The following is an 8,656-nucleotide window of genomic DNA, read 5'->3' on the forward strand; positions in this document are numbered from 1 at the left end:
CTCAAAGTGGGCCAATCACAGACACCCTGAGATTCCCTCACTGTCCACCGGCCACAGGCCTGGACACTCTGGATCCTCACTTCCAAGTCCTGATGACCTCCCAACCTGTGACGCCTCCTCTCTGCCCCATGCAGAGCCATGGGCAGACCTTCCTCCTCTCTCTCCCGGAGTCACTGCTCAGCATCAGGGAATGCACAGCACAGTCCCACCACAAAGGCAATCCGAACCCAAGGGTCAAGAGTGCCTAGGTTCAGACACCCTGCTCTAGACCCCAAGACCATTTGAGGACCCTGGGAAAGGCCAGCTGAGGTACAGCAGGCACACACCTCCCAGTCCAGGCTGTCTGGTAGGCAGACTTCCCCACTCTGAAACTCGTTCCTGCTCTGGGTGGGCCCAGGGCCCCTCACCACCATGGGACCCGTTGTGGACTGAATGTTTGTGTTCCCCCAAATCCATATGTTGAAGCCCTAACCCCCCACTGTGAAGGTATTTGGAGGTTAGATAAGGTATTTGGAGATATTTGGGGTCTTTGGGAGGTAATTAGGGTTAGATAAGGTCATGAGTTTGGGATCTCTTGATGGGATTAGTGCCCTTCCAAGACAGACGCCTGAGAGTTTGCTACTCTGTCCATTGTATGAGGACACAGCCAGAGGCAGCTGTCTACAAGCCAGGAAGAGGGTTCTCACCAGGAACCAAGTCAGCTGGCATCTTTATTATGGACTTCTAGTTCCTTAATGGCAAGAAATAAATTTCTGTCTTTTAAGCCCCCCAGCCTGTGGTGTTTTGTCATGGCAGCTCCGGCTGGTGAAGACATACACTTCTGCACACAAGTGGTCCTGTTGGGGGTCTCGTGGTCCTATGTGTTTGTGCACTTGTACAAGTCATATACATTTACCCACAACTGGCTGAGAGCACCACGGCTTTCCACTCTGACGACTGTCTTGTCACCTGCTCCTTGTGCCAGGGAAGTGCCCATGGGGTGTTTGGGGGATCTGCCCTTGGGCGGGAGTTGGGTTTCCTGGAAGATGTTTACATGGATCTCAGTCACTTATGGGTCGAGGGAGTCACCACCAGCCCTGGACTGGCTTGGAAACATGCCCACACCCCATGTTAAACCTGCCAGGGCAAAGTGAGTATGCAGGGCCAGGCTGGTCCCTGATAGGACGTGCTGGGGGCTTAGCTCTGGAAGTGTGGAGGGGAAACAAATCTGTGAGGGCTGTCACTGGGGGGTGCAGCTTGGGATAACTTGGCTTTCTTAGACTCCTGCAGAATGGGAAGCCCTCTTCGGCAAGGAACACTTGCTGACCAGCATCTGGTTACCAACACCGCGTGTCTCTCATGGGAACCATGTGCCTTGGGCCTCATCAGAATGCCTGGGTGTATGGAGCGCATCTGTAGTAGTCCTACAGACAAGTGTTCACACATCCCAACCCATTGGGTCTCTTCTGGGGACCTGACAACCTATGTTTGGACAGAGTCTGGTGGTTTCAGAGAAAAAAAGGCATGACGAAAATCTTTCTTCTTCCTGGAGAAAACATCATGAGACCCTCACACAAAGAGACAATTGCAGGTTATGCAGACAAAAAGTTAAAATAAACTAGGCAGACACAGTTGTTGCCCTGTGCGTGTGTGTGGCAGCATCCAGGACCCTCTGCCTGGGGACGGCAGTGGGGAGTACTGGGGTGGGCAAACCCACCCCAGTGTCCTCCATACCCCCACAGGTCCCCAGTGGAACGGAGCCCAAGTGTCTCAATAGTCATGAAATGCAAGTAGCTGCAGATGTCACCAACGTACAGCACAGAGGTGGGTGTGAACCCCAAAGGACATGGCTGCTGTCAGTGTTCTGACCTCACCCAAGTCCCCTGTCCCTGTAGGCTTGAGCTCTGCCCCACCCCATCATCCTCTAATGGGGGCTAACCACAGAGTGGCTGATAAAATAAAAACATCCCATATACATCACAGTTCTCCTCAAACCAAATGAATACTGCTGTATATTGGTACTTTATTTATTTGTTTGTTTGTTTATTTATTTATTTTATTTTTGCCTGCATTGGGTCTTCATTTCTGCACGCAGGCTTTCTCTAGTTGCGGCAAGCAGGGGCTACTCTTCCTTGCAGTGCGCGGGCTTCTCATTGCAGTGGCTTCTCTTGTTGCGGAGCACGAGCTCTAGGCGCTCAGGCTTCAGTAGTTGTGCCACGTGGGCTCAGTATTTGTGGCTCACGGGCTCTAGAGCACAGGCTCAGTAGTTGTGGTGCACGGGCTTAGTTGCTCCGTGACATGTGGGATCTTCCCAGAACAGGGCTGAAAACAGTGTCCCCTGCATTGGCAGGCAGATTCTTAACCACTGTGCCACCAGGGAAGTCCCTATATTGGTACTTTTTATCCAGTTGGGAAGGAAAATGGGATGATATGGAAGAGAAAGCAGGCACTTGCACAAAGGAGTTTACAGAGAGGGAAGATGTTTTCTTTTTTTTTTGGCCACACCATTCGGCTTGCGCAATCTTAGTTCCCGGACCAGGGATGGATCCCACGCCCTCTGCAGTGACTGCGGGGAGTCCTAACCACTGGACTGCCAGGGAATTCCCAAGATCTTTAAAAATGTTCAACTTTTCTTGCAAATATTTCATAGTCTTGAGTACCGTAAAAAGGCAAGTTTACTTGTAAAACCAGACGTATCCTATCGAATACTTCTTTTGGTTTTGTTTTGCTTAAATTTTTTGATAATTTGTTTTGGGTTTTTTTTTTAATATTTATTTTTATTTATTTGGCTGTGCCAGTCTTAGTTGCGGCACGCAGGATGTTTGTTGCTTTGTGTGGGATCTTTGTTGCAACATGCGGGAGCTAGTTCCCTGACCAGGGATTGAACCCTGGCCCCCTGCATTGGGAGTGCGGAGTCTTAACCACTGCATCACGAGGGAAGTCCCCTATTGAATACTCCTAAAGTTTAAGGTCTGCTGAGTTTTTGAAGCAATCTCTCTGGCTCTGATATTTCTAAATATATTTTCCTAAATCCCTTTGTGTGTCATGTGGAGATTTTAACGCAAAAATTGGAGATGACTTGTTGAAACGTCAGGAAGCACAAATGTGTGTGAGCATTCACTTAAAAGCACAAGGTTGAGGGTGAAGTTTCACACAAAAGAAGCTGTTTGTTTCCTCTGAGCATTCTGGACAAATAGATTTTCTCTGAAAAGAAATGTTTTTCAGGCTTTTGGGTTGAGTAGGGTTATTTTCTGTAACTCAAGAGGGGAAGAAGTGGTGGATTTGGCACAGGATGAGAATGTTCTTTTTCAATAAACAGCATACTTTTTTTCCTTCTGCAGAGCACCTGGCTGGCCCGCCTCTTGCAGGAGCTGGGCTACAGTGTGTCCCATGTTGCTCCCTGCTGCTCCCTGGTGCCCAGCGGGAGGCTGGGTCTTCTCACCACAGCCAAGGGTGCAAGGTAATCCCCAGCTCCTGTTCATTTGGACTCTGTGCTCAGAGTAAAACAGGGGAGGTGGGTCGGGGGGCGAGGGGCCGGCTGCAGATCCCTCCTGCATTCACTGCCTCGGGTCCCAGTTGGCCTCTCTGGCCTCTGCTCTGGATCTCAGGATTCTGATGACCCAGGGCGGTCAGGATGAAGGGACCACTTCTTTCAGGTGTCTAACGGACATGAGACCAACTACACCCTTTCTGCAGCCAACGCACACACTCCCATCCTCAGCAGCCCGGCCTGGCTGGGGAGGCTTCTCACTGAGACACCACATGCGAGCAAGAGCTGGGCAAAGGGGTGTGCATCCTCTTCTGAGAGAGCCCACCACCTGCCTTAAGTCCAAGTCCTTATGCAGCCCCAGTGTTTGTAAGATGCAGAGCGGCCCCCTCTGCATGGAGGGGGACACAAGGCTCTACCCTAACATGCAGTCCAGGGCAGGGTGACAAGCGCTACGGGTGGGATTATGGGACAGGGTGAGAAAGTCCAGGGACCCAGGCTTGGGGCAACTGGCTTCCAAAAGGTCCCACTGTCACACTCCCAATGGCTGGGGAGACATGGAAGATGCTGTTTCCAACTCACTGAGCACTTTGGGCCTCCTCTGTGTCAGGAACCTGCCTTCTCCCCTAGGTATAATCACATTTTCAAATCCTTAGAAACATTATTCTCACATAAATGGGAGGTGAACATGTGACAAGGTTTCATTTAGCTCATTAATGAGGGATCTGGAAAGACAAAAGCTGGCTTGAAAAGTGTCAACTTTAATAATAGCCAGTTATTTTACCAGCAAAAGCCAGTTTATTTGGGAATAGGCAGGGGAATTGCGAGTCGTAAAAGGGGGGGTATGGTGGACCAGAGGCAAATCCAGAGCACAAGGAAGGGAACTCGCGTTTAGGGGAAGGCGAGTGGAGAGGGGAGGGGGCTGTGATAACCAGAGTCCATTGGAGGAACTGGGAGTCCAAAGTATGAAGGTTTCCCATTGGTTGGTCTGCGAAGGCCTCTGATTGGCTGGGCTGTCTGGGCGGAGAGATTTCTTCCTCTTGCTGGACAGTAAGTAGAGGCAGCTGTCCTTTCTGTTTGGAGTCATGGACACGCGTAGCAGGCGTGAGAGCTACCCCACAGGCCTTCCCAGACTCCAGCTGTGGCTGAAGTTTCCACAGTTAATTCCACAAAAGCATTTAAAACCCTGCCTTATGCAGTCAGTGGGAGAAGGAATGCCAAAACAGGACCGCTCAGTTAGATACCAAGCTGGTTAATGCCCTATAGGACGGTGAAAACTTAGCTGCCAGGCAGGAAAACAAGACTGCAAGTTAACCTCTCACCTTTCTGTTATGCCAAGGCAGTGTGGATAGGGAGTCAAAGTTCATTTCCCGGAGAACCGGTGACTCTCGAGTAGTTCTCTGGAAAAAGCTTGGCCTTTCCCCCGTCCTGTGGATGGTTGGCGCTGCTTGAGGAGATGACGGGTGTGCAAATGGATCGTTTTAATTAAACAGGATGTGCAGGAGCAGCCCCAATGCAGGTCAGGAGGGCTTCCTGGGGGCGGTGTCACCACGGGCGCTGAGCTACTGGGAAGGTGCAAGTGCCGGTGAAGCAGAGGGTTGAAGTGGCATCACGTATTCCAGAAATGCTTTATTTGGTGTCCCCAGCAAAGCGTCAGAGATGAGCAGAGCACGGAGCTGAGCCTGCAGGCAGCCGCCTGAGCACGGTGTTGGGGCAGGCCAGGGAGCGCAGCTCTTCAAGGAGGGACGAGGTCAGGTGTGTGGGTGGTACCGTCACCCGCTCAGTGGAACTGCAGTTGGGGTGGAGGTGTGAGGGGGTCAGGTGAGGGCCAGGTCAAGGTCAGGTCAGGGTTGGGTGAAGTTCAGGGGAGGATCAGATGAGGGTAAGGGGCAGATAATGGTCGGGTGAGGGTGAGGTGATGCAAGGAGTCAGAGTGTGAGGGGGTCGCATGGATGGGCGGGGAGGACACCCACTAACCCTGGAAGAAGAAAAAGAAAAATGATGCCCTGCCCCAAAGGAAAATGCTACAACTAGATACTGCGTGTATTACTGAGGCTTATTTTAACTTCCAGCAACAGAGCATCCATCTGCAGGTGGCTACGGCCATGAAACTTCTCCAGTCACATGACAAGAGGTCCATAGCAGGTGGGCCACAGGTGAGACTTCATGATGCCCTCGTGGTCACAAGCTGTGGCTGTCACACCCCTGACAAAAACATACAGAAGTTGAGAAGGGATTTGCTCCCTGGTGCCCCTTTTTTGAAAGCCCCAGCAGACACCCCTCATGTCCCTTTACTAAAGTCACATGATAGGCCACACCTACACTGGTCAGAGCCAGGAGACAGGCAGGCTCAGATCAGTGATGTTCAAGTGTGGTCCATGGACTCCCTCATGGTCATATGGGGTTAGGGCCCACCTTAATGATGTCATCTTGATTATATCTGCAAAGACCCTATTTCCAGATAAGGTCAAATTCACAGGTACCAGGGACAGGACTTCAGTACATCTTTTTGGGATAACCCCCATCATGTAGTATATGGTGAACATGTTTCTCCAGTTTTCCACTACAGTATTACATTCAAAGCTGAGCAGGATAGCTTTTAGCATCAGGATAAACAATGCATGTTATTTAGAAATACAGAAAGAAGCTTGAAGCAGCTAATGAAATTGGGATGGCATGCCATGATGCCATTCTGGCCACACTACACCACCGGTGGATCTTTGACATCTTGTAGTTACAGGGTTCGTTCTGCCTCCACTTGAAAGAGATCAAGTGTTTGATGAAGGGGGCTTTTCCTGATTTTTGAGGAAGGAAGACTGTGGCCTCAAAAAACTGTTTTTCTTAAGAGCAGCTGGAGGCCTGGTGCTGTAGTAACAAAAACCAACTGTAGGAGTTTTGTGGGGGTTTTTTAATTTAGTTTTATTTTTTATTGAAGTATGGTTGATTTACAATGTTGTGCCAATCTCCAACTGTAAGGAGTTTGATTTCAATGAATTCTTTAGGATTTCTGGAGCCTTGACCAGGGTGGCGTGTTGTAGAAAAGCACAAATGACAGTCAAGGATCCAGTAAAGGGCCAGCTGCCCCTCCAGCCTCCTTGAACAACAGCACAGTGGCCTCTCCCCTGTCCTCCAAAGTGTGTCTATACTGCTTCACCTTCTGATTACATCTTATCCATGCAGAAGCATCTCTTTTTTTTTTGGCTGCATTGCGTCTTTGTTGCTGCACATGGGCTTTAGTTGCGGCAAGCAGGGGCTACTCTTCTTTGCGGTGCACGGGCTTCTCACTGCAGCGGCTTCTCTTGTTGTGGAGCACGGGCTCTAGAGCGCAGGCTCAGTAGTTGTGGCGCACGGGCTTAGTTGCTCTGTGGCATGTGGGATCTTCCCAGACCAGGGCTCAAACCCCGTCCCCTGCATTAGCAGGCGGATTCTTAACCACTGCACCAACAGGGAAGCCCATGGAGAAGCATCTTTAAATGATCCTGTCTGCCCTTCTGTTTTACTTGAATTGTTTCCAGTCAGTGCCTGTGCTAGCAGGGGCTGTGGGCATTTACTTTGGCCTGACATCTGGAGCAGCCCCAGGACAAGGGGAAATGTTCAGGGAGCAGATTTCAGCCTGGCCACAGGGAGTAATTTTCCAATGGTCAGAGGTAGATGGGACTGGAAGCCTGGCCTTGAATTGGCAGATGGCAAGTGGCAGCCATATTCCTCCACTTTCTGCCTGAACTTTTATTGAAATTTGGGGGGCAGAGGTCAGTGTCCCACCATGGAACCATCCCCCAGGAGGCTGGGAGCTCCTGTGGTGGGAACCCTTCTCCTTTTGGCTTGTGAAATAAACATCTCTGGTGGAGACACTCCAGGCACTGTTGGGTGGGCCTTGTTTTATCCTAAGGCAGGAATCTGGAAATCCATATGTGGATATAATCCTCTTAGGTGGTTACTTTTATTTGGGAGGTCCAGCAGAAGGAGGTATCCTGCTTAACTAGGTAATGGTCAAGTGGCTCTCAGTTGATTGGGACCATGGAGCCAAGAGTTGGAGATGGGAAGAAATTCCTCTGAGCTTTTTGGTTTCATTTTTGCAAGGGTAGGATTGGGGACAAAATTCCACCTCCTGCATATTTTTCCAGTGTCCACTTTCCATCCTTTTATCTTACTCTTTCTTTTGTTTTTTTTTAATAGTGGCTTCACCAGTACCTAAACCAACTAATCAGTCAATAAGCAATAGGTGTTGTAAACTAAACTAGCGTTCCAAAGTAAACCCGTTTTTAGGTCCAAAGAAGTGCAAATGACAACGATAAAAATCTTAAACAATTGCTTTTGTAATTCTTCCTTTATCTCTCCTCTGCCCCCACCCCCCAAGTGGGGCCTAAAGCAGTTCCCTGCCCACGAGCAGAGGGCTCTCTCCAACGTTGGGTGGAGGGATGGCACGGGAGAGGCTAGGGCCGAGGGCCTCCCAGCTGCTGGACGCCAGTTCTTCAGCGAGCCTCACGATGAAGCCCCCAGGGTGGCGTCTCCGGAGAGTGAGCGCCACCACGCCGGCGCGCGCCGCGTGCCGCTGCCTGGATTCCGCGCGTAAACGATCGCGCACCTAGTCAGACACCCAGCGCAGAAGACAGGCCCCTGCCTGGCGCCCGCTGCTCCCTAGACCCGGAGAGAAGCCTGGGAGCTGGAGGGTCCCCACCTGGTCCTCTCCCCCAGCACCTGCACAGACACTTGCACGGACGCACACACAAGCACCTGCAAACAAACGTACACAGGAAGAGGTGCGCAGACGCATGCACACACGCACACAGAAACACGCGGATGCGCATACAGACACACAGGAACACGTGCAGGCGTGCACACAAGCACGCTTACCCAGCACTCTGCGTGGTGCCGTGGGAGTACCCGTGGGAGAGACCGCGAGCCCGGGCTCGCCTGGGACACGGGTCCTCGACATCAGGCGACCTGGCCCGGGTCTCCTGCCGCTCGTCTGCGACCGGAACCGGCCCTTGCGACGCCCTCACCCGAACCAACGTAGTCTCCGGGTGGGTGGGCGGCGACCCCCGGCACCCAGCCAGTCGGCCCACTCGGGAGCCTGAACACCGGCCCCGCCCCTGATAGCCCCGCCCCGCACCTCCCATGGCTCCGCCCCACCCCGCCTCCGGACCTCCATTGGCTGTGGCAGTAGCATCGCCGTCCTCTGCCCCGCCC

This window comes from Lipotes vexillifer, unplaced genomic scaffold (genome assembly GCF_000442215.2).
Source record: "Lipotes vexillifer unplaced genomic scaffold, Lipotes_vexillifer_v1.1 scaffold299, whole genome shotgun sequence".
NCBI classification, from domain to species: domain Eukaryota; kingdom Metazoa; phylum Chordata; class Mammalia; order Artiodactyla; family Lipotidae; genus Lipotes; species Lipotes vexillifer.